This window comes from Schistocerca serialis, chromosome 2, assembly GCF_023864345.2.
Source record: "Schistocerca serialis cubense isolate TAMUIC-IGC-003099 chromosome 2, iqSchSeri2.2, whole genome shotgun sequence".
Lineage (NCBI taxonomy): Eukaryota > Metazoa > Arthropoda > Insecta > Orthoptera > Acrididae > Schistocerca > Schistocerca serialis.
This window is the reverse complement of record NC_064639.1, coordinates 127,833,492-127,854,654: the sequence shown is the minus strand read 5'-3', so window position 1 is coordinate 127,854,654 and position 21,163 is coordinate 127,833,492. Positions and strand designations below refer to the sequence as shown.

Below are 21,163 nucleotides of genomic sequence, written 5' to 3'. Positions count from 1 at the left end.
GTTATTTGTGTGAAATCTTAAAAATGTTCTTCATCATTCACAGCGAAACTAATATGAGTTTCCCCCACCTTGTCCTAATACCTGCTCGGACGCGCGTGAATCTTAGTGTGTCAGACAGACTGAATTGATGGATTATGCAAACTCGGGGAGAGGGTCTACATGATCGGTTTCATAATGAATAATCTTCAGTTAACAGACTTCCTTTCGTGAACTTACATATAGCCATAATGAAATGTCATGCACTGTTCTGTCTGGTCAATGAGACAATTTTTCCGCCATCTGAGTATACTCATTGGTCTGTCTAGCAGTACTACGGTTAGAATCATAGTTTCATTGCTGGGATAATTTTGTTTTTAAACCAGCAAATTCTTCACTCTAACTGCAGTATTGATTGTTTATAATCTTACAACTTAAACACAAAATTTATTCGCAATACCACGGCTTACAACTGAATTGAAATGAGATATAAAAGACGACCTGACACAAGTCGTGAAACGCGAAGTTAGTCAGAAGTGACGAAAAAGTCGCGATATGAATTGCAAATGTTTTACATGTGTTAATTCCATTTTTACACACTGTTTCGATTTTTGCAGTCAACTATGCTTACGTAATCGATTACATAAATGTAAAATATTTCGACGAGGATGGGATTCGAACCCACGCGTGCAGAGCACATTGGATTAGCAGTCCAACGCCTTAACCACTCGGCCACCTCGTCACATATCAAAATGGAGCAACGAACAGCTATCACGTGTGAGCCGGTCTTTCATCCTTAATATTTGTGTTTTTTTCGTACTTTTTTCGTGTTTTAGTTTTATAACAGCATCACATGATGCTAATAACACAAAGTCAGATCTGATGCCTTGCTCAGGAGCATAAAATTTCATTCTGCGAAGACAGTGAGTGACGTTTTTACGCAATGGCGCCTTGATAATCATTAAAAATCGTTGAATAAGTTCAGCTAGTACAGTTCCTCGACGAATAAAAGGCAAAAAACGACACTTGTCTGTGTGTCTTCAAAGATAATAAAACTGCACATGTTCATCCAACGCTTTCAGCACTGACGAAAAGCAGAATTTCGCAAGCATACCGTTACAAATATATTAGTACTGAATTACGCAATATATGAATTACAACAGCATGTGATACATCGTAATAAGGTAGGTCTATGTATATGAATAGATCTTATTCTGGAGGACAATTTATTTATTTAAGTTTTTTATATGAATTCATTGAAGGGATGGTGCTTGCACGCGTCATTCTTACACACAACAGTATTGTAATATTTACGCGCTTTCTTTTTTAAATACTGTAAGTGTATTTTCAAATATTAATGGATCTTATTTCTAGTACTGCATCAGTCTTTAGTTCAGTTGCTACTATGTTTCTGATAATGTTGTTCAAAATCTAAGCAATATATTAACGTTAATGAGGAGCTAGTCTTTGACAGAATACAAACCGTTTCCTGCCAAACGATTTGGTTTTCAAATATTAAACATGCTTCGTTTCTCCTTAAGCTCAGTAAAGTGACAGTAACATAAAATTTTCTTAGTAAAAATTACTTTAATTCTCTCCACGCATTGTACGAATTTTATATCCGGATTATCTTTATATAATCAACTCTTCTTACCTTTATATTATACGTATAACCTAATCGTCTCGAGTCCATATTCGAGTTACTCTGTTATACTCCAGGATAACACTTCATTATGTTTTCTTACTGCTGTCAGAGAAGTATAAAGGTGCGTTTTTTTACGGCAGTGTGTAGACGCGGTCGTGTTCCTGTTAACAATGCTGTAGCGTGAATGCAATATACAACAGTATTGTGATATGGGTGGGCAGTATCGCTGCCGTAGTAGGCTCTTGCACGTTGTTGCCGACGTATTTTCGAGGTATTGTCTTTTCGTAATATCGGGCTTTATCTGCCATAGAACACCAAATTATAAGAAGTGCAAAGCCCGTGTTGAGACAGAAACAGAGACAGTAGTGCTCCTAGTGGCCTGGCAATGAATTTCGAATATAGTGAAATATGCCTCGAAAATCCGTATTCTTGATTTGTAAAATACGAGTATTAGATGATAATAATTTTTATTTGTATTGTATGGGTGACTATCATTGTCTGATGGTAAAGAGTATAGTTGGAAACATTTTGTGACCATACAAAGTAATATGTCCAAGGAATCTTAATCAAAAAGTTTGATTAATTCTAGCAACTGGGGTTCAGTCACGTAAATTTTGTAAATGACGTCGTCGTCGCTTTTTCAGTGCAAAACCATTTATTTGTAAAACCCGGTATTGCAGTTTTGGCCGTGTGGCCATTATTAGAAGAAATAATTATGTTGTATCACTTGTCAAAACCTGAAAATTATTTGACGTGATATGACACTGAAGCTGGTTTCATTGTATTCTGTTCCCGATGAAGACTTTATTGTGTGTATTGCACTCTTCGGATTGCATTGTAAATAAATTCCTGGTATTCTGCTTAATTTTTGCTCGCATCACTAATACAGTATTGGGTGGGGTAAACGGTTCCATTTTGCTTTTGTTCCGTACAAAACAGAAGCTAGTTTTGTCGCATGGTATTCTGTGTACTCATATTTAACTGCTACTGTCTGTTCGTATTCCGCGTTATTTTTGTTCACATTTGTTTTTCGTATTTTCTGGCATGTAATGGAGTTCCCTGATATTTTCTAGGGTGAGCTGATGATTCTAGTACTGTACATTGATTTCTGCTAAAACGTGTTGTTGGTAGTACCTCTTATAACATACGACTACAAAGCATGCTCATCAACATCTACATCCATATTATGCAAAGCACTTTGATTTGCGTGGCACTTAGTGACAAGAAACAACACCATTCAAAGCAGTATTATATACTCATTCCTTGACAGGACGTAATAAAGGCGAATAACAGTTCTGTCAGAAGCTACTCACATGGAGATCTCTATTAAATGCTACGAAGTGGAGAAAACGTATGTAAACAACAATAAAGTAGTACAAGAGCAATATACTTATAATGTATTTACATCGAGCAGTTCATACACGGGTTCGTAAGCAGTAACAAATATACGTTTAAGTCCCCACAACACCATCCGTCGAAACCAGTTTCTGTTTCGTATGAAACAGAAACAAATACGGAATCGTTTACCCGGGCCAATATTACGGATGCGCGCAGAAATCAAACAGGTTACAAATAAAATATTTACAATGCATTCAGAATGCAGTCCTCTCTCTAGAAGTAGTAAACCGAAATCAGAATGCGATGAAATCAACTTCTGGTTTCTATGAAAGAAAAACAAATATGAAAGACTTTAAATCATCTAATAAGAAAACGAGATGATGGATTAATGAAATTGCAGCGCTCCAAGTGGCCTGGCAGCGAACCAAGATCTTGTTATGAGATATACGTTTCACCCATGGAGGTAAAAAAATACTGGAGTTGAAGCCTTCATCCGCAATTTTAAGTAGGCCAGAACATTAGGTTCGCGGTGATACTTCCCCCGTGACTTCACTCTTACATGGCCACGCCCAGGTTAGACCGTGTTGGGTGCTTTGAATGTGTGGAGACGTCGTTGTTTCATCAAAAATGCCTGCTTGCGTTGTTTACAAGCATACCAATTCGATCGTAATTTAAAGTTTAAAGGAATCAGATTTCATCCGTAAGTGGAGCCCAACGCTCCGTCGTACGAGCCACACTGCATCAACCGTCTCGTCTCCGCACAACACACGGCTACTTAACCGCGCCGATTGTTGAGGAAGCATATCATGCCCTAAATTTCTCCCGCCAAAAATGATTCATTGTTCACATTTCCTCCCCCTTAAAAAAATATCATGGCTAGAACAGCCAGAGACAGCGGTAATGTGTATATAAGTTTTGTGTGTATGATTGAGGGGGGGGGGGGGGGGGTTGCTTCCTTTCTGAAGAAGGCTTTGGCTGAAAACGTGTGTGAACACACTTTTCGTCGTGCCTGCCTGCTGCTCGGCATGTGAGTAGCTGTCTATCCGTTTCATAGTATACTAGTTATTTCCTCATTTTGTTGTAAATACTCCACTACATTTCGACAGGAACAATGGTGTACATAATTACAACACCCTAAGAAAAAAAATGACATTCATTATGTCACATCACATTGTCTGTAGCATAAACAGGGGTTCACAATCAGAAGTTTTGATCACTTACCCATTGATATAAAATGACTGACACTGCAAAGTAAAATTTGAAACGAATCTGAAAACGTTTCTCTTCAACAACTCCTTTTATTCCGCAGAAGGTTATGAAATTCAAAAGTAAAATAAATCAGATGATCAAAGTAGACGTACATTGCAATTGTGTTACATTTGGGTATTCCTGAAAAGCTAACCTGGTTATTCCTGCAAAACTGGCAGAGACTCTAGCGACAAATATTCCGAGAAAAGAAGCAAATAGCCTATGTTGGAGAGGTAGCTCAACATCTTACACAGGTTAGGCTACCATTATTAAAATAAAAAAAAAATAAAAATAAAAAAAAGTACATAGATATTAAATGTCCATTTTACGGGGGTCTTCAGCGTTGGAGACCATTCCCTTAATCATATTTATAGCATTCCACAGTGCTGGAAGATGTTTAAAAAATTATGTCTTTTTTTTAACCCTGTAAATTGCTGTTATTTGCCACACACTGAATGAGTCATGACAGGTAAGATTTCAAAGTGAGAAGATATCAAAACTACAGTAAGACTAATTCACTGACAGCCTAATAAATTAACAATTTTCTATTGAGACTAGTGCACTGACAGTCTATTAAAGTAAGAATATTCAGCATCGAGGTATAGCTCTATGCAGTTCAGTTTCTTTGACATTTCAATAATTGTTCACTTTGTTGACGTACACAAGATACAATAGTATCCCTTGCTTGTTACCTCATGCACACGTTTATAGGCTAACAAAGCACACATTGGTAAATTTCTTGCAAACGTGAAATTAAAAACGTTGTGCACACTGAAAATGTAACGAACAAGAAGCAGTTGGTTTTGGAGTTCCAGCTTCGTTGCTATCGACGCAAATAGTGGAATTACATGGATTACGAAAGCATGTTTTTCACATCCCTTCGTTCTCTTCTCGGTTTTTCGAAATGTATCACAAAAAACAAGTTTCATTAACGAGGCCAAACGTGTCGCATTACTTGAGCAAACACGCATTCAAGAACAGAAAAACTTTCGAAATTGCTTTCCTGGCGCTATGCTTTTATGTACGCACGGTAATTTTTAGTATTTGAAACAGCTGTTGCATTCACAGGACAGAAGCAGTTAGCAAGAAGCAATCGTCAGCAGTCGTTTGCTGATGTATTGGGCAACTTAAAATGGCGGCAGACCCCGCCCATTCTGGCTTCAAAACAAAGTACAGCGTAGGTGCCTTCTTTTTTTTTTATCTCCGTGGTTTCACCCACGTGATACCTGTTCTATCCTTGACTGTAAATGCTTCCGTCTCTGTCTCACCTTTGTTTCTTATTCTCTCACCGATAGCGCTGGAGTCCCGCGTTTGAAAGAGAGACTCCTTGGAAAAAAAGCGTATCTATAGCCTTCCTAGCCTGGAGGTATACTTCCATGATCTCTTAATCTGAAGAGTAACAGTATTTTTTCTCTTCTGTTCGAAAGTTTGTGTGCGAACACATTCAATTTTTTTTGTTTTGTTTCCTACAGTAGTGGTGTAGTGGACAAACCAGAGAACTATCCATTCCATAAATGCGGTACATCCACAGCCAGAGCAGTGGGATGTAGAAAGTAATATCACAGTCTAACAAAACAGTCGCGACACTCACTGATCTAAAAGTTGTTACAGTTCTACAGCTGGAGCGACACTAGCGCTCCACCCGGCGAGTAAGGTGAACATCAGACGCGTCGAAAGCATAATGTTTGTTTTGCATCAATTTCCTACGTTATTTACGAAATATTTGAGTTATTTTCTTGCCTCCAAGGGTTTGTGTACTATCAGAAGGCATATATGTTTCTAAAAATGATTCTAAAATAAGCGCAAGTATGGACAAAAACCATGAGTCGAGTGGCAAGCTACAACACATACATGAAGAAACACTTGTGACGTTAGATAGAATTGAAGCTTACCTCGTTGATATCAAAAGAATATAAACACACAGATTCACACGTCAAAAGCACAGACATGTACCTCCACTTCCAAAAGCGATCGACAGCTCATTTATCGTTCGGTAGACCTACTGTGTTTGTCATTGTCACCTGTTGCGACAAGTACGACATTCATCGTTATATTATTCTAAGTGGGACAAGCAACTGCCAAATAGTGGGTGAAATAGGTTGAAAACGGTATAATGAGCTTATTACATTACATTTCACGCAAAACCAAATATTTGAATAATTTTCAAACAATCTGTCACTGAACAAGGTGCTTACAAAATAATGTCATCGCACGAAGGAAGCAAGGAAAATTAAGTGACTAACAACAGACGAGAATGAAATACATACCAAACATTACACTTTTGTACGACACGAATAACTGCACTTAATCTAACCACTTCATCGCCAAAGCACGTCTGTGTTGACGATTCACACGAATCTGGCACTGATACATGGAGAGCTGAACTCACTGCTTCTGTGTCATAGGACTGTTTTACAGCTTCAGAAGGATTGTCGAATCTTTGTGGCAGTTTCTTCTTCAACGTCACTTGAGATGCCTTATTTGGGATGTCAAACAGTGTGGGTACTGCATTCCACACGAGTTTATTATTGTCTCCGTTCATAAACTGGTTTTGTTCGAAATGTAGCGAACAAAAGTCTAATATTATTATACAGGTAAAGTGGGTTTTTTTTCATAAGGTCTTCTCGTCTGCAATTAACTAGCCATTTTCTGCTCCTAAAATGAAACATTAATTATTAATACACATGTAGTTTGCAAGCGAATCCTGACGATACAATTTAGTAACATGATGGTATATACCTCTCGGGATCCTTAGGAAACCTAAAAAAAGACTGCTGTGGTGTCATCTTCCTGTTGTTGCTGTAATTTATTGCACTACAAACGCTCTCGCTAGTAAAAACCATTGTAGAAATCAAAATAATCAACCATTAGTCGCGTTCATGATCGCGCCGAACTCACAGTTTAAGTTACTGGCCGCTTGGGGCGCTGCTGGCGCGGTAGGCAACAAAATCGCGGCGAAGTGTCGCGACTGTTATGTTAGACTGTGGTAAGGCCGGTATTACACTATCAAATTTCTTTGTCAAAGATTTGATCTAAGATGTGATCAAATATTCTGTCAAATATATATGACACAATCTTTGATGTAGCGCTAGAAGGGGTATTACACTGTCATCAAATTTTTCGTCAAAGTTCAAGATGGCTGACAACAACTTGTTATTAACAGCAGCAATTGCACGTACCGCAATTGCATTGTGTGCACATGCGGTAAAGAAATGGGGGAAAAAAAGGAACCATACATACGAGGTTGACAGTCTTAAATTCCTGGGATTACAACTTGATAATATATTCAGCAGAACTGCAGAAGCGCCTTAACAAATCTGTATTTGCAATTCGAGTGTTAGCAGACATAGGCAACATAAAAATGAAAAAGCTTGCATACTTTGCCTACTGTCATTCCATAATGTCATATGGTATAATATTTTGGGGTAACTCTTCAAGTCAAACAGAAGTTTTCAGAGTCAAAAAGTGTGTAATACGTATTATTTGTGGAGTAAATACACGGACGTCCTGCAGAAACCTCTTCAAACAACTGAGTATACTAACTACTTTCTCTCAGTATATCTACTCCTTAAAGAAATTTGTCCTAAATAATATATCTCTTTTTCCAACAAACAACTCAGTTCATACATACAATACCAGGAACAAAAATGATCTGTACAAGGACTTAAAAGCACTTACTTCAGTTAAAAAAGGGGTCGACTACTCAGGAACACTCATCTTCAATAGTTTGCCAGCAAACATAAAAAATTTAGTTACAAATAAAGATCAGTTTAAAAGGAGCCTGCAAGACTTACTAGTGGCCAACGCCTACTCCATTGACGAAATTTTAATAGAAACAAATGATGTATTGTATTTATTCATACTATTAGTATTGTCATTCCAGCTTTAAAAAAATTGACATGTTCCACATCCACGAGGATCTCCTCAGCACGGATCTATGGAACGAAAAACTAATCTAATCTGGGGGAAGCTGGGTTTTACAACGACACGATAAAAGCATTCAACAAAACTTGTTACGTGAGCTTACAGTGGAAGACGTCAAGTTGTACATCAATTACTTAAGAATGGATGAGCATACATTTCTGTATGTGCCCAGTGGAGTGTATCCTCATATCACAAAGCACAATATTCACTTAAGAACTGCTACATCTTCAGAAGACAGGCTCACTGTAACACTCCGATTCCTTGCTACAGGAGAGGGTTATGTTATGTTAGATTAGGTTAGGTTAGGTCAGGTCAGGTCTCCAATCTTCTTAATCTATTTTTGTATTCAGGGTGCCTAACTTTGTAAAGCGCCTCATCAGCTTCATACACCTCTATTAATTTTGTAGTTGTCGGGACACACCAATTTTATTTACCGGCAACGTTTATAAAAACACTACAGACGACAGAACGCTGCAGCAATGCTAGCGCTGAAGCGCTCCACGTGGTAGCATCTCACATTGCAGTGAACAGAAGACAAGCGAATTCTTTGATCAAATCGACAGCGAGGCCCTAGATTTGATCAAATATTGGACGACATTTGACAAAGTTCCTATTACACCATCAAATATCTTTGACAAAGATTTTTGACAAAGAAATTTGATAGTGTAATACCGGTCTGATATACCGGTACACAAAGATCGCAATATGATAAAGGACTGTCGCCAAGCTATTGCCGCTGGGCAGGCTCGGAATCACGCTTCACGAAGCGTAAAAAAATTCTGAAATCTTTGAACCAATGCCAAATGCGAGGCAAGAAAAGTTGCATAAGAAAAATAGAAGTGCTCATGGCTGTTTCTCCACGTGGTTTGCTTTTGGTGTCATGAGTTCCATATTACACCGAGACAGGAGTTGATAGCACCAACACAACTCAAGACATAAGCAAAAAGTTTTACATTATATGTTACAATACGTAATCAGTAGAATGTAACTGCCGGCCAGAGTGGCCGAGCCGGCACGGTAGCTCAGCGTGTTCGGTCAGAGGGTTAGCAGCACTCTCTAATAAAAAAACTGAGTTAATCGATCAACAACGAACTTAAACGGATGTCTTACGACGTTCGCCCCGCGCAGATTAAACGAACAAAAAGCGAACAAAATGAGATTTAAAAAAAAAAAAAAGAAAGAAAGAGCGGTTCTAGGCGCTACAGTCTGAAACCGCGCGACCGCTACGGTCGCAGATTCGAATACTGCCTCGGGCATGTATGTGTGTGATGTCCTTAGGTTAGTTAGGTTTAAGTAGTTCTAAGTTCTAGGGGACTGATGACCTCAGAAGTTAAGTCCCATAGTGCTCAGAGCCATTTGACCCATTTAGAACGTAACTTTTCAGTACATATTTTGCGGAGGTAACCGAACACGATCACTTATAAAATAACTCGTAAATCGTCAATTACATCTTCAGTTCATGCACTTGCATTTGTAGCTCTTTCTTGTAGACATTGTAGATCTACACTTGTTTCGCCAAGACCATGGTAATATACTCCTGTGTCACTGACAAAAACCACTGGAAGGTGAATGCAGCATCTGACTTTGTGGACTATGACTCAAAGAACTATGTAAATATGTAAAAATCAAAGCACTTTTAGCAGCATTACCCACTTTCAAATACATAGTTTTTGGAAGATTCCAGCAACTGACATCATTCATCCAAAAGTTATTCTCCAATACTCTTCATTCTGTATACAGGGTGAATCACCTGAAACTTGCACCGCAAATATCACGGAAACGAAAAGTGCTCTTGATGTGCGGTTTTCATAGAATTGTTGGTAGTCAGGGGCTCATATTTTCAGCCAATGAACATATTCTAATAATATTTAGAATGTTTTTTATGCAAACATACACTTTTTAAATGGAACAGTGTGTATTGACATTAACAAACTAAAAATAGGGTAAATTAAAATGTCAGCGTTCTAGTGCGAGTCGTTTATGGGATATCGTATTTTGAAAAGTTCTCACTCCGACACTTCGTGCAGTACCTGTGGTAGCACTCCTCAAAGAATAACACAAGCACATACACTAGTCATTTAGATTAATCAGTAGTGAGAACAATTGATAGGTAAACGTTGTGTTCACAATGACCACTGGCAGCGGAAAAACACGCTTCCAGTCTGGTGCGGAACGTGCTAGCACTGCAGTGGGTATGTCCCAGCAGGCTGCAGTAACATGTCATTGCGTATCATCGGGTATAGTTGGTACGTCCTTGTAGACAGCGTTATTCGGATTTCCCCACGGAAGAGAATCTGTGGGCGTCAAATCCGGGAATGGACAGGCCAAATTACAGTTCCTCTGCGCCCAATCCAACGATTGGGAAACAATTTGTGAAGACATACTGAAGCACTTCGCGCACCATGGGCTGGACAGCCATCATGTCTATACCAAGGTTCCTTCTAGTCTGCAGAGGAACGTCTAGCATACGTGGAAGATGGTCTGTTAGGAGGGTGAAATACACTACTGGCCATTAAAATTGCTACACCACGATGACGTGCTACAGACGCGAAATTTAACCGACAGGAAGAAGATGCTGAGATATGCAAATGATCAGCTTTTCAGAGCATTCACACAAGGTTGGCGCCGGTGGCGACACCTACAACGAGCTGACATGAGGAAAGTTTCCAACCAATTTCTCATACACAAACAGCAGTTGACCAGCGTTGCCTGGTGAAACGTTGTTGTCATGCCTCGTGTAAGGAGGATAAATGCGTACCATCACGTTTCCGACTTTGATAAAGGTCAGATTGTAGCCTATCGCGATTGCGGTTTATCGTATGGCGACATTGCTGCTCGCGTTGGTCGAGATCCAATGACTGTTGGCACAATATGGAATCGGTGGGTTCAGGAGAGTAATACGGAACGCCGTGCTGGACCCCAACGGCCTCGTATCACTAGTCGAGATGACAGGCATCTTATCGGCATGGCTGTAACGGATCGTGCAGCCACGTCTCGACCCCAGAGTCAACAGAGGGGGACGTTTGCAAGACAACAACCATCTGCACGAATAGTTCGACGACGTTTGCAGCAGCATGGACTATCAGTTCGGAGACCATGGCTGCGGTTTGTCTTGACGCTGCATCACAGACAGGAGCGTCTGCGATGGTGTACTCAACGATGAACCTGAGTGCACGAATGGCAAAATGTCATTTTTTTCGGATGAATCCAGCTTCTGTTTACAGCATCGTGATGGTCGCATCCGTGTTTGGCGACATCTCGGTGAACGCACATTGGAAGCATGTATTCGTCATCGCCATATTGGCATATCACCCGGCGTGATGGTATGGGGTGCCATTGGTTACACGTCTCGGTCACCTCTTGTTCACATTGACGGCACTTTGAACAGTTGACGCTACATTTCAGATGTGTTAAGACCCGTGGCTCTACCCTTCATTCGATCCCTGCGAAATCCTACATTTCAGCAGGATAATGCACGACCGCATGTTGCAGGTCCTGTATGGGCCCTTCAGGATACAGAACATGTTCGTCTGCTGCCCTGTCCAGCACAATCTCCAGATCTTTCAGCAACTGAAAACGTCTGGTCAATGGTGGCCGAGCAACTGGCTCGTCACAATACGGCAGTCACTACTCTTGATGAACTGTGGTATCGTGTTGAAGCTGCATGGGCAGCTGTACCAGTACACGCCATCCAAGCTCTGTTTGACTCAATTCCCAGGCGTGTCAAGGCCGTTATTACTTCCAGAGGTGCTTGTTCTGGGTACTGATTTCTCACGATCTATGCACCCAAATTGCGTGAAAATGCAATCACATGTCTGTTCTAGTATAATATATTTGTCCAATAAATACCCGTTTATGATCTGCATTTCTTCTTGATGTAGCAATTTTAATGGCCAGTAGTGTACTTGCGCATTTCAGTGTTCCGTCTATGAAAAACGGGTGTATGAGCTGATGGTTCACTATGCTACAACATACGTTTAGCTCACTATCCCACACCACAGGGTTACACTTCATGGACGATTACGTTCCACCTGACGAAGCCAACGGGGATTGTCAACAGACCAATAGTGCATGTTTTGGTGCTTTACCTGGTAAATGTGGCTTCAACTCTAAACAATATACGTGGCACGTCTGGAGTAGCCTGTCTGCCCATGTGCAGAAGTTAAAACGATTCTCATATTCGTTTCGATGCAGCTCTCGATGGAGAGAGATGTTATAGGGATGGAGCCTATGTTGATGGAGAATGTGCATGGCACTTGACTGACTCATGCCACATCCTCGTGCGACTGCACGGGAGCTAACGTGCAAAGCAACTGCAACAGTAGCAAGAACATCTGTTTCCCGTCTTCTGTCGTCTCTTGTTTCCTTCTGTTACGTGGTCGAGATGTTACACTACCACTTTTACGTATCTGGTTAAAGAGGCTGATAAATAATTGTCGAGACAGTTGATGTCTGTTGGGATATCATGCGGCATACACCGGACAGGAACGAACTTCATTATTCCTATGCTCTTCATACACCATGAGCATGTCGGCTTTTTCTGCATCGGTAAATCTCATCGTGCACTCACGACCTACTGTTTGGGCTCTCATACACTAACTAGCAGGTCGCAATGATCTCAAGGAATACACAAGCACGCTGTAAGCAAACGTAACAACATCGTACTACCGAGGTAGAATGGCACAAACAAGTGCGGATGTGGAAACTTTTCAAAATACGATATCTCGTAAGGGACTTGCACTGGAATCCTGCAACAAACTTCACTGACATTACCATAATTCTAGCTTTTTAATGTCAATAGGCATTGTTTCATTTAAAAAGTGTGCGTTTGCACAAAAAATACACTTTCTAAGTATTATTACAACCCCTTTTTTGGCTGACCATATGAGCTCCTGACTACCAATTCATTCTGTGAAAACCACACACCAATAGCAGTTTCCATTTCCACAATATTTTCGATGCAAGTTTTAGGTGATTCATCCTGTGTATTCTGTAACCACGGGCATGTTTTGGTGAATGTACACTTAAATCAAGTGAAAACGGTTTCATAATATTCCTAGATGCGTGGTCTGCAAGAAATACACATAGGATTGGCAAGTCTGTCACCTGAATAGGTAGAGCTTCAGGTAATTTTAGTCTCTGGTTCAAATGCAGTGTATCTGAAAACTCCACCATCTGATATCATCCATTGACGTCCAGCATGCACATAAATGGCATTTACGGCTGAAAGTCTTTGTCAATGGTTTTCCATTCTTCAGCAGATCATGGAATCTAGAAAAATAAATACAACAGTTAGAAATGTGTAATTTAAAAGTCAATTCTGTATTTCAGTTAGAGTCTAATCTATTGCATTCCATTTTACGCGTAGCATTAACTAATGATTTATACTTCTTGTTTTCAGACCAGTTCCAGACTGAGCTTGTTCAGGAGGAAGAATGTGGGGCATTGACCCATACATACAAGCAAGGCTTTCCAGAATAAGCCACAGTAGACACATGAAAGGTCTCCAGTCAGGTGAACAAATGGAAGCAGTATAAGAAGCCCTGATCGGAGAACACTGAAAGATATTATTCAGGATTGCGAAAACTGTATCAAGGATATAAAAAAGTATATCCAGAAATAAAGAGACAGCTGAGTCAGAAAAGACGAAAGAAACAAGGGCGACAGAAAATGCCGAAAGATTAAAATAATTCCTCAATTCTCCTATTGGAGGACACCAGAGCATAGGAAGAACCTATGAAAGAATAAAGACGTATCGAGTATGGAACGATATGAAGAAAGATGTAGAAGAATATACAGGGTGGTCGATTGATCGTGACCTGGCCAAATATCTCACAAAATAACCGTCAAACGGAAAAACTACAAAGAACAAAACTTGTCTAGCTTGAAGGGGGAAACCAGATGGCGCTATGGTTGGCCCGCTAGATGGCGCTGCCATAGGTCAAACGGATAACTGCGTTTTTTAAAGTTGGAACCCCCATTTTTTATTACATATTCGTGTAGTACTTAAAGAAATATGAATGTTTTAGTTGGACCACTTTTTTCGCTTTGTGATAGATGGCGCTGTAATAATCACGAACGTATGACTCACAATTTTAGACGAACAATTGGTAACAGGTAGGTTTTTTAAATTAAAATACAGAACGTAGGTGCGTTTGAACACTTTATTTCGGTTGTTCCAATGCGATACATGTACCTTTGTGAATGTATCATTTCTGGGAAGGCATGCTGTTACACCATGATTACCTGTAAATACTACATTAATGCATTAAATGTTCAAAGTGACGTCCGTCAACTTCAATGCATTTGGCAATACGTGTAACGACATTCCTCTCAACAGCGAGTAGTTAGCCTTCCGTAATGTTCGCACATGCATGGGGGCCAATTATCCTTCCTCTCATAATGTCGCATCATACATTAACCCGCCAAGTTCGCTGATGTTCCACTTGTCGCAGTCATCGTGGATTTTCCGTTGCCCAATAGTGCATATTATGCCGGTTTACGTTACCGCTGTTGGTGAATGACGCTTCGTCGCTAAATAGAACGCATGCAAAAAATCTGTCATCGTCCCGTAATTTCTCTTGTGCCCAGTGGCAGAACTATACACGACGTTCAGAGTCGTCGGCATGCAATTCCTGGTGCATAGAAATATGGTACGGGTGCAGTCGATGCTGATGTAGCATTCTCAACACCGACGTTTTTGAGATTCCCGATTCTCGCGCAATTTGTCTGCTACTGATGTGCGGATTAGCCGCGACAGCAGCTTAAACACCCACTTGGGCATCATCATTTGTTGCAAGTCGTGGTTGACGTTTCGCATGTGGCTGAACACTTCCTGTTTCCTTAAATAACGTAGCTATCCGGCGAACAGTCCGGAGACTTGGATGATGTCCAGGATACCGAGCAGCTACATAGCACACGCCCGTTGGGCATTTTGATCACAACAGCCATACATCAACACGATGTCGACCTTTTCCGCAATTGGTAAACGGTCCATTTTAACACGAGTAATGTATCACGAAGCAAATACTGTTCGCACTGGCGGTATGTTACGTGATACCACGTACTTATACGTTTGTGACTATTACAGCGCAGTCTATCACAAAGCGAAAAAAGTGGTCCAACTAAAACATTCATATTTCTTTACGTACTACACGAACATATAATAAAAATGGGGGTTTCTATTTAAAAAACCGCAGTTAATATCCGTTTGACCTATGGCAGCGCCATCTAGCGGGCCAACCATAGCGCCATCTGGTTTCCCGCTTCAAGCTAGAAGAGTTTCGTTCTTTGTAGTTTTTTCATCTGATGCTTATTTCGTGAGATATTTGGCCCGGTCGCTATCAATGGACCGCCCTGTATATGGAAATACGAAAGTTGTCACATGGGTAAGCTGACTAGGAAACACATAAAGATGCTTCTAGACATCACGAGGACGCCTGAGCACATTTTCGAAAGGTGTGGCATTGACATAGTTTGTCCATTATTCCAGATGGGCAGAGGGAACAAGTATATCCTTACATTTCAGGATACGCTAACGAAGTTCATGGTAGCTGAACCCATTGAAAGGCAAGATGCCGATACAGTAGCGAGGGTGCCAGTTGAGAACATTATACTGAGGCATTTGTTAAGTGACATGAACCTTAATTTCATGAGAGAGACTGTGGAATGAGTATGTAAACTACTGCGTACCGAGAAGATACAGGTAAGTCACCACCCTCAAACAAACGGAGCTTTAGAGAGGTGGCATCGAACATTAAGAGACATGTTGCGACACTGTGTGAATAGAGCGCTGACAAATTGGGACAGCTGGGTTCGATTCGCTATTTTTATGTACAGTACAGCACACGCACAGCACAGTGCGATAGGCTATACGCCACATGAATTGTTCTGTGGAAGAACATGCAACATTCCAGGGATACTACAGCAAGATCCGGCTGGAGCAAGGTATAATTTTGATGATTATGTGGCAGAGCTAAAGGAGCGCATACAAGAAATACACCTATGTTCAAGAACGCAGAACGCACAAAGTAAGATAAAAGAAATAAGGAATCCTATGATAGGGCCCAGAATACAAGGAACTTCGTGGTGGGGATGAGTTCCCGTTGTTAGATAAGAGCGCACGATGAGGCGGATCACGTAAATTCGATACACAATGGCGAAGTCCATAGGTGGTGGTACGATCAAAGGGGCCTAATGTTGTCATCTGTCTGAAACGAAATAAATATCTCACAGTTCATGTAAACAGACTGAAAGAATTTTTCCAATTCCAGATGTCGGCGTCATACTGTTTCGTCGATGTTATCCTCCTGCTCAATAAGGTTGAGCACACCAGACAAGAACCATACACGCAAGTAACGAAGCTCCAGTCTATCCTAGACTGTATTATGACAACATGGGCCGCGCGAAAATTTACAGTGTAACGTGGAAAATTGTGAGTTATTTTAATTTAATGGAACCGAGAGAGGGATTTGAGCGCATTGAGGTTCTTGTGTGTCGAGCAATCGGATATTGTAAAGACAGGTTGGCATTATTGAATATGAGTGCAACAGAGTGTAACATTGCGGAACTTGCGTTAAAATAGCACGTAGAAAAGACGGAAAAGGCACTGGGTCTTACTGGGCAATTGGCACTGCATGAATCCTGTGGAAAGAAACGAGAGGAATCTTAAACTTTGTGGGCGAGGTCAATAAGATTCTGTTCGGAACACTAAGACGAAAATGATGTCACATACTTTGAGGTGTAGATAGATATCTTAGACGAGAACAGAAACAGCTACTCCGACTTTCGAAGGAGCAAGTGACAACAGTTAAAGCAACCTTGACTAGTCTTAATCAAATGGTAAGCTCCATAGCGAAAAATGAAGAAATTTTCACACATGGTAGAAGCAATTAAACCACCACATAGTAGAATTTGAGAACAGTACTGACAAACGCTTACAGAGAGCCGCAATTTTGATCTCCGTTAACGAATTGCCAATACAACTCACGGGCATTCTCAGTGAGCTAGGACGGGAACACAATCTGTTAATATCAGCGATTGGCAACGCTCAGAAAGGTATTCTGGAGCCGCACCTGATCAGCTCAGATAGTAAAGTATCTAGAAGTAATAAAAGATAACATCATAGACAAGCGGTTCCCTGTCGATCTTACGGTTGGCAGAGGAAACCAATTAATCAGAGTCGTTGACCTGGATGGTTTCATAGCTGGAAACATCTTAAGTTACGTGTTAAATGTCCCGCTAGTGGAGAGCGACGTGTATAACCGCAACAAAATACTATCTTTACCGTCAGAAGTGGAGGGTTTGGGGTTGGGCTGTTTGGGGGAAGAGACCAAACAGCGAAGTCATCGGTCTCATCGGATTAGGAAAGGATGGGGAAGGAAGTCGGCCGTACCCTTTCAAAGGAACCATCACGGCATTTGCCTGGATCGATTTAGGGATATCACGGAAAACCTAAATCAGGTTGGCTGGACGCGGGATTGAACCGTCGTCCTTCCGAATGCGAGTCCAGTGTGCTAATCACTGCGCCACTTCACTCGGTAGAAGTGGAGCGAACGAGCCATTTATTTACGTATATTGCCCCTGTAAAAGAGCCACTGCTAACTGATGACGTGAAACGTCAGTATGCGAAGTTAAATAACGAGCAGTTACAGTGCAAAACGGTAGATCGGAGCCTCAGAAAGTGCAAGCAGCTATTTATACTTTTGGTCACATATGATCATGAGAAGTTTGAGGGTGAGATGACACAATAAGTGCGAGAAGTTCCGAAGGATTACGTGCAAAAGCCAACAGTGTTAAATGAAAGTCTGTGGAGACCATTAAATTATAATGAATGGCTGTTTGTTGCGCCGATCCCCCACGAAGCCATCGACCCAGGTTGTGAACAAGCCACTGTGCAAGCTGGTGGTGGCTCCATAGTGGTGTGGTCTGTGTTTACATGAAATGGACTGGGTCCTCTGGTCCAACTGATCTCATCACTGACTGGGAATGGTTATGTTCGGCTACTGTGAGACCATTTGCAGACATTCGTGGACTTCATGATCCCAAACAACGATGGAATTTTTGTGGATGACAACGCGCAATGTCACTGGGGCCACAGTTGTTCGTGACTGGTTTAAAGAACATTCTGGACAATTTGAACGAATGATTTGGCCACCCACATCGCCCGACATGAATCCCATCGAATATTTATGAGACCTAATCCAGATGTCATTTCGTGCACGAACTCTTGCACTGGCGACGCTTTCGCAATTATGGACTCAACATTTGTGAGGACTTCCAATGACTTGTTGAGTCCATGCAACGTCGAGTTGCTGCACTACGTTGAACAAAAGGGGGTCCGATATGAGATTAGGAGATATCCCATGACTTTTGTAACCTCATTGTATACGGGATGGAGAGAAATCACGAAATTTTAACACTGGACAGCTGATGCCAGTAGGAACCAAAATTACTTATGTTGGGTAGGTCGAAAACGCACCATTTTTAAACTACGGAAACTTGGCGCCACACGCTCTCCGATTGGCCACAGGACAAACAGCAAGACCTATTCGGCACGTGAGCATATCACGTTGGGGCAGTGTCGGGCTGGGAGACGTTTGTATGTGTGAACCGACAACAATAACGCTGCCTGTCAAACGATGAACGGCAACAGAGCAATCCCACGGCCAATCGGAGTGCGTGGCTTCGAGTTTCCGTAGTTTAAAAATGGTGCGTTATTTATCCACACAACATTAATAATTTTGGTTCCTACTGGCATTAGATGTCCAGGGTTAAAACTTCGTGACACTATCTTTCTCCACCCTGTATATTGTTATGAGAATCTATTAATCACTGTCACAATATATTGTCTAAATACTTTATGTAACACAGCACATCATTTCACTGTCAACACGAGTTGTGTAAGTAGGCTGTGGTAACGCCATGTAGCGCTCTATATGAAAATCACTGACTGTGCTGTGTGCGGTCTGTGGCTGGTTTGCATTGTTGTTTGCTATTGTAGTATTGGGCAGCTGGATGTTAACAGCACGTAGCGTTGCGCAGTTGGAGGTGAGCCTCCAGCAGTGGTGGATGTGGGGAGAGAAATGGCGGAGTTTTGAGAGCAGATGATCTGGACGTGTGTCCATCAGAGACAGTAAATTTGTAAGACTGGATGTCATGAACAGCTATGTATATTATGACTTTTGAACACTATTAAGGTAAATACATTGTTTGTTCTCTATCAAAATCTTTCATTTGCTAACTATGCCTGTCAGTGCTTAGTGCCTTCAGTAGTTAGAATCTTTTATTTAGCTGGCAGTAGTGGCGCTCGCTGTATTGCAGTAGTTCGAGTAACGAAGATTCTTGTGAGGTAAGTTCAAAAATGGTTCAAATGGCTCTGAGCACTATGGGACTCAACTGCTGAGGTCATTAGTCCCCTAGAACTTAGAACTAGTTAAACCTAACTAACCTAAGGACATCACAAACATCCATGCCCGAGGCAGGATTCGAACCTGCGACCGTAGCGGTCTTGCGGTTCCAGACTGCAGCGCCTTTAACCGCACGGCCACTTCGGCCGGCTGTGAGGTAAGTGATTCATGAAAGGTATAGGTTAATGTTAGTCAGGGCCATGCTTTTGGAGGGATTATTGAAAGTCAGATTGCGTTGCGCTAAAAATATTGTGTGTCAGCTTAGTGTTGATCAGAATAGGTAAAGATGTTCAAATGGCTCTGAGCACTATGGGACTTAACATCTGAGGTCATCAGTCCCCTAGAACTTAGAACTACTTAAAGCTAACTAACCTAAGGACATCACACACATCCATGCCCGAGGTAGAATTCGAACCTGCGACCGTAGCGGTCGCATGTTTCCGGACTGAAGCGCCTAGAACCGCTCGGCCACACCGGCCGGCAGAATAGGTAAAGAGAGAAATGTCTGAGTACGTTCAGTTCTGCTCAGCTGTTTGAAAATCAAATAATGTAAGAGGTATATCAGCACAGTAATTCATTAATTTTTCTAAGGGGACGTTTCAAACACGAGTTGAATTCACCAAGAAAAGCTAATTTTGGACTGCTAACTGGAATGTGGTATAGGCTGCCACCCACAGACTACAAATGCGGCCTGCATCTACCACCAGGAAGCAAAAGTCTCGTCGTGGACGGCGCCCGACTGTCACCACCAGGGCGTAAAGTCTTGTACTCGGATGCTCCCATCTGCTGCCATCTGGAAGCATATTCTCGTCATCGACAGCAGTCAGCTGCCACATCAGAATGAAAAGTCTCGTCATACATGACGCCGAGTACCGCCACCAGGACACGAATACTCGTAATTGAACTAGCAGAAGATGGCTGTGAATGAGCTGTCAAATGTTTACTCGACGCGTTTACCACAGAGATTGTTTTGAATTCTTTTCCTTTCTTTCAAAAAAGTGGCTCTGAGCACTATGGGACTTAACATCTATGGTCATCACTCCCCTAGTACTTAGAACTACTTAAACCTAACTAACCTAAGGACAGCACACAACACCCAGTCATCACGAGGCAGAGAAAATCCCTAACCCCGCCGGGAATCGAACCCGGGCGCGGGAAGCGAGAACGCTATCGCACGACCACGAGCTGCGGACTCTTTTCCTTTCTATTTGCTAATTTTAAAGATGTAATTTCTTTAACTTCATGTGGATGCTTGTTTCTTAAATTGTGCCAAATTTCCTTTATTAATACCTGTGGGAATAAAGAAAATTTTTGATAGAATACGAGCCATGCATCATGCATGGTCAACATTTCATATCTGTTCCCACTGGTCGATATCTGTGGTGTAGCTTCTCCAGTCTTAGCACTGTCGTCTGTGGTGATCACATATCCTATGGAGAACCATGTTCCGCCTTTTGTAATGTCCAGGGAACCATCATGAATCGCGGTGAGTTCATTGTATTTATTGTCTGTGAATAAAAGTGTCATTTCTATAGGTCTCATCGCGTATTGCTTTCAGTTATCTTACGCACCATACTCTAATACTGGCATGTATGGTGAGTATATGTATATTGTGACATTTATC

General features: G+C 41.4%; 1 non-coding gene across 1 annotated transcript; it reads right to left on the bottom strand.

The window, feature by feature from the left end:
- Positions 1-636: 636 nt before the first annotated feature.
- Trnas-gcu (transfer RNA serine (anticodon GCU)) lies at positions 637-718 on the bottom strand. Its single transcript has one exon. It is a non-coding gene; the product is annotated as a tRNA-Ser (tRNA).
- Positions 719-21,163: the final 20,445 nt, after the last annotated feature.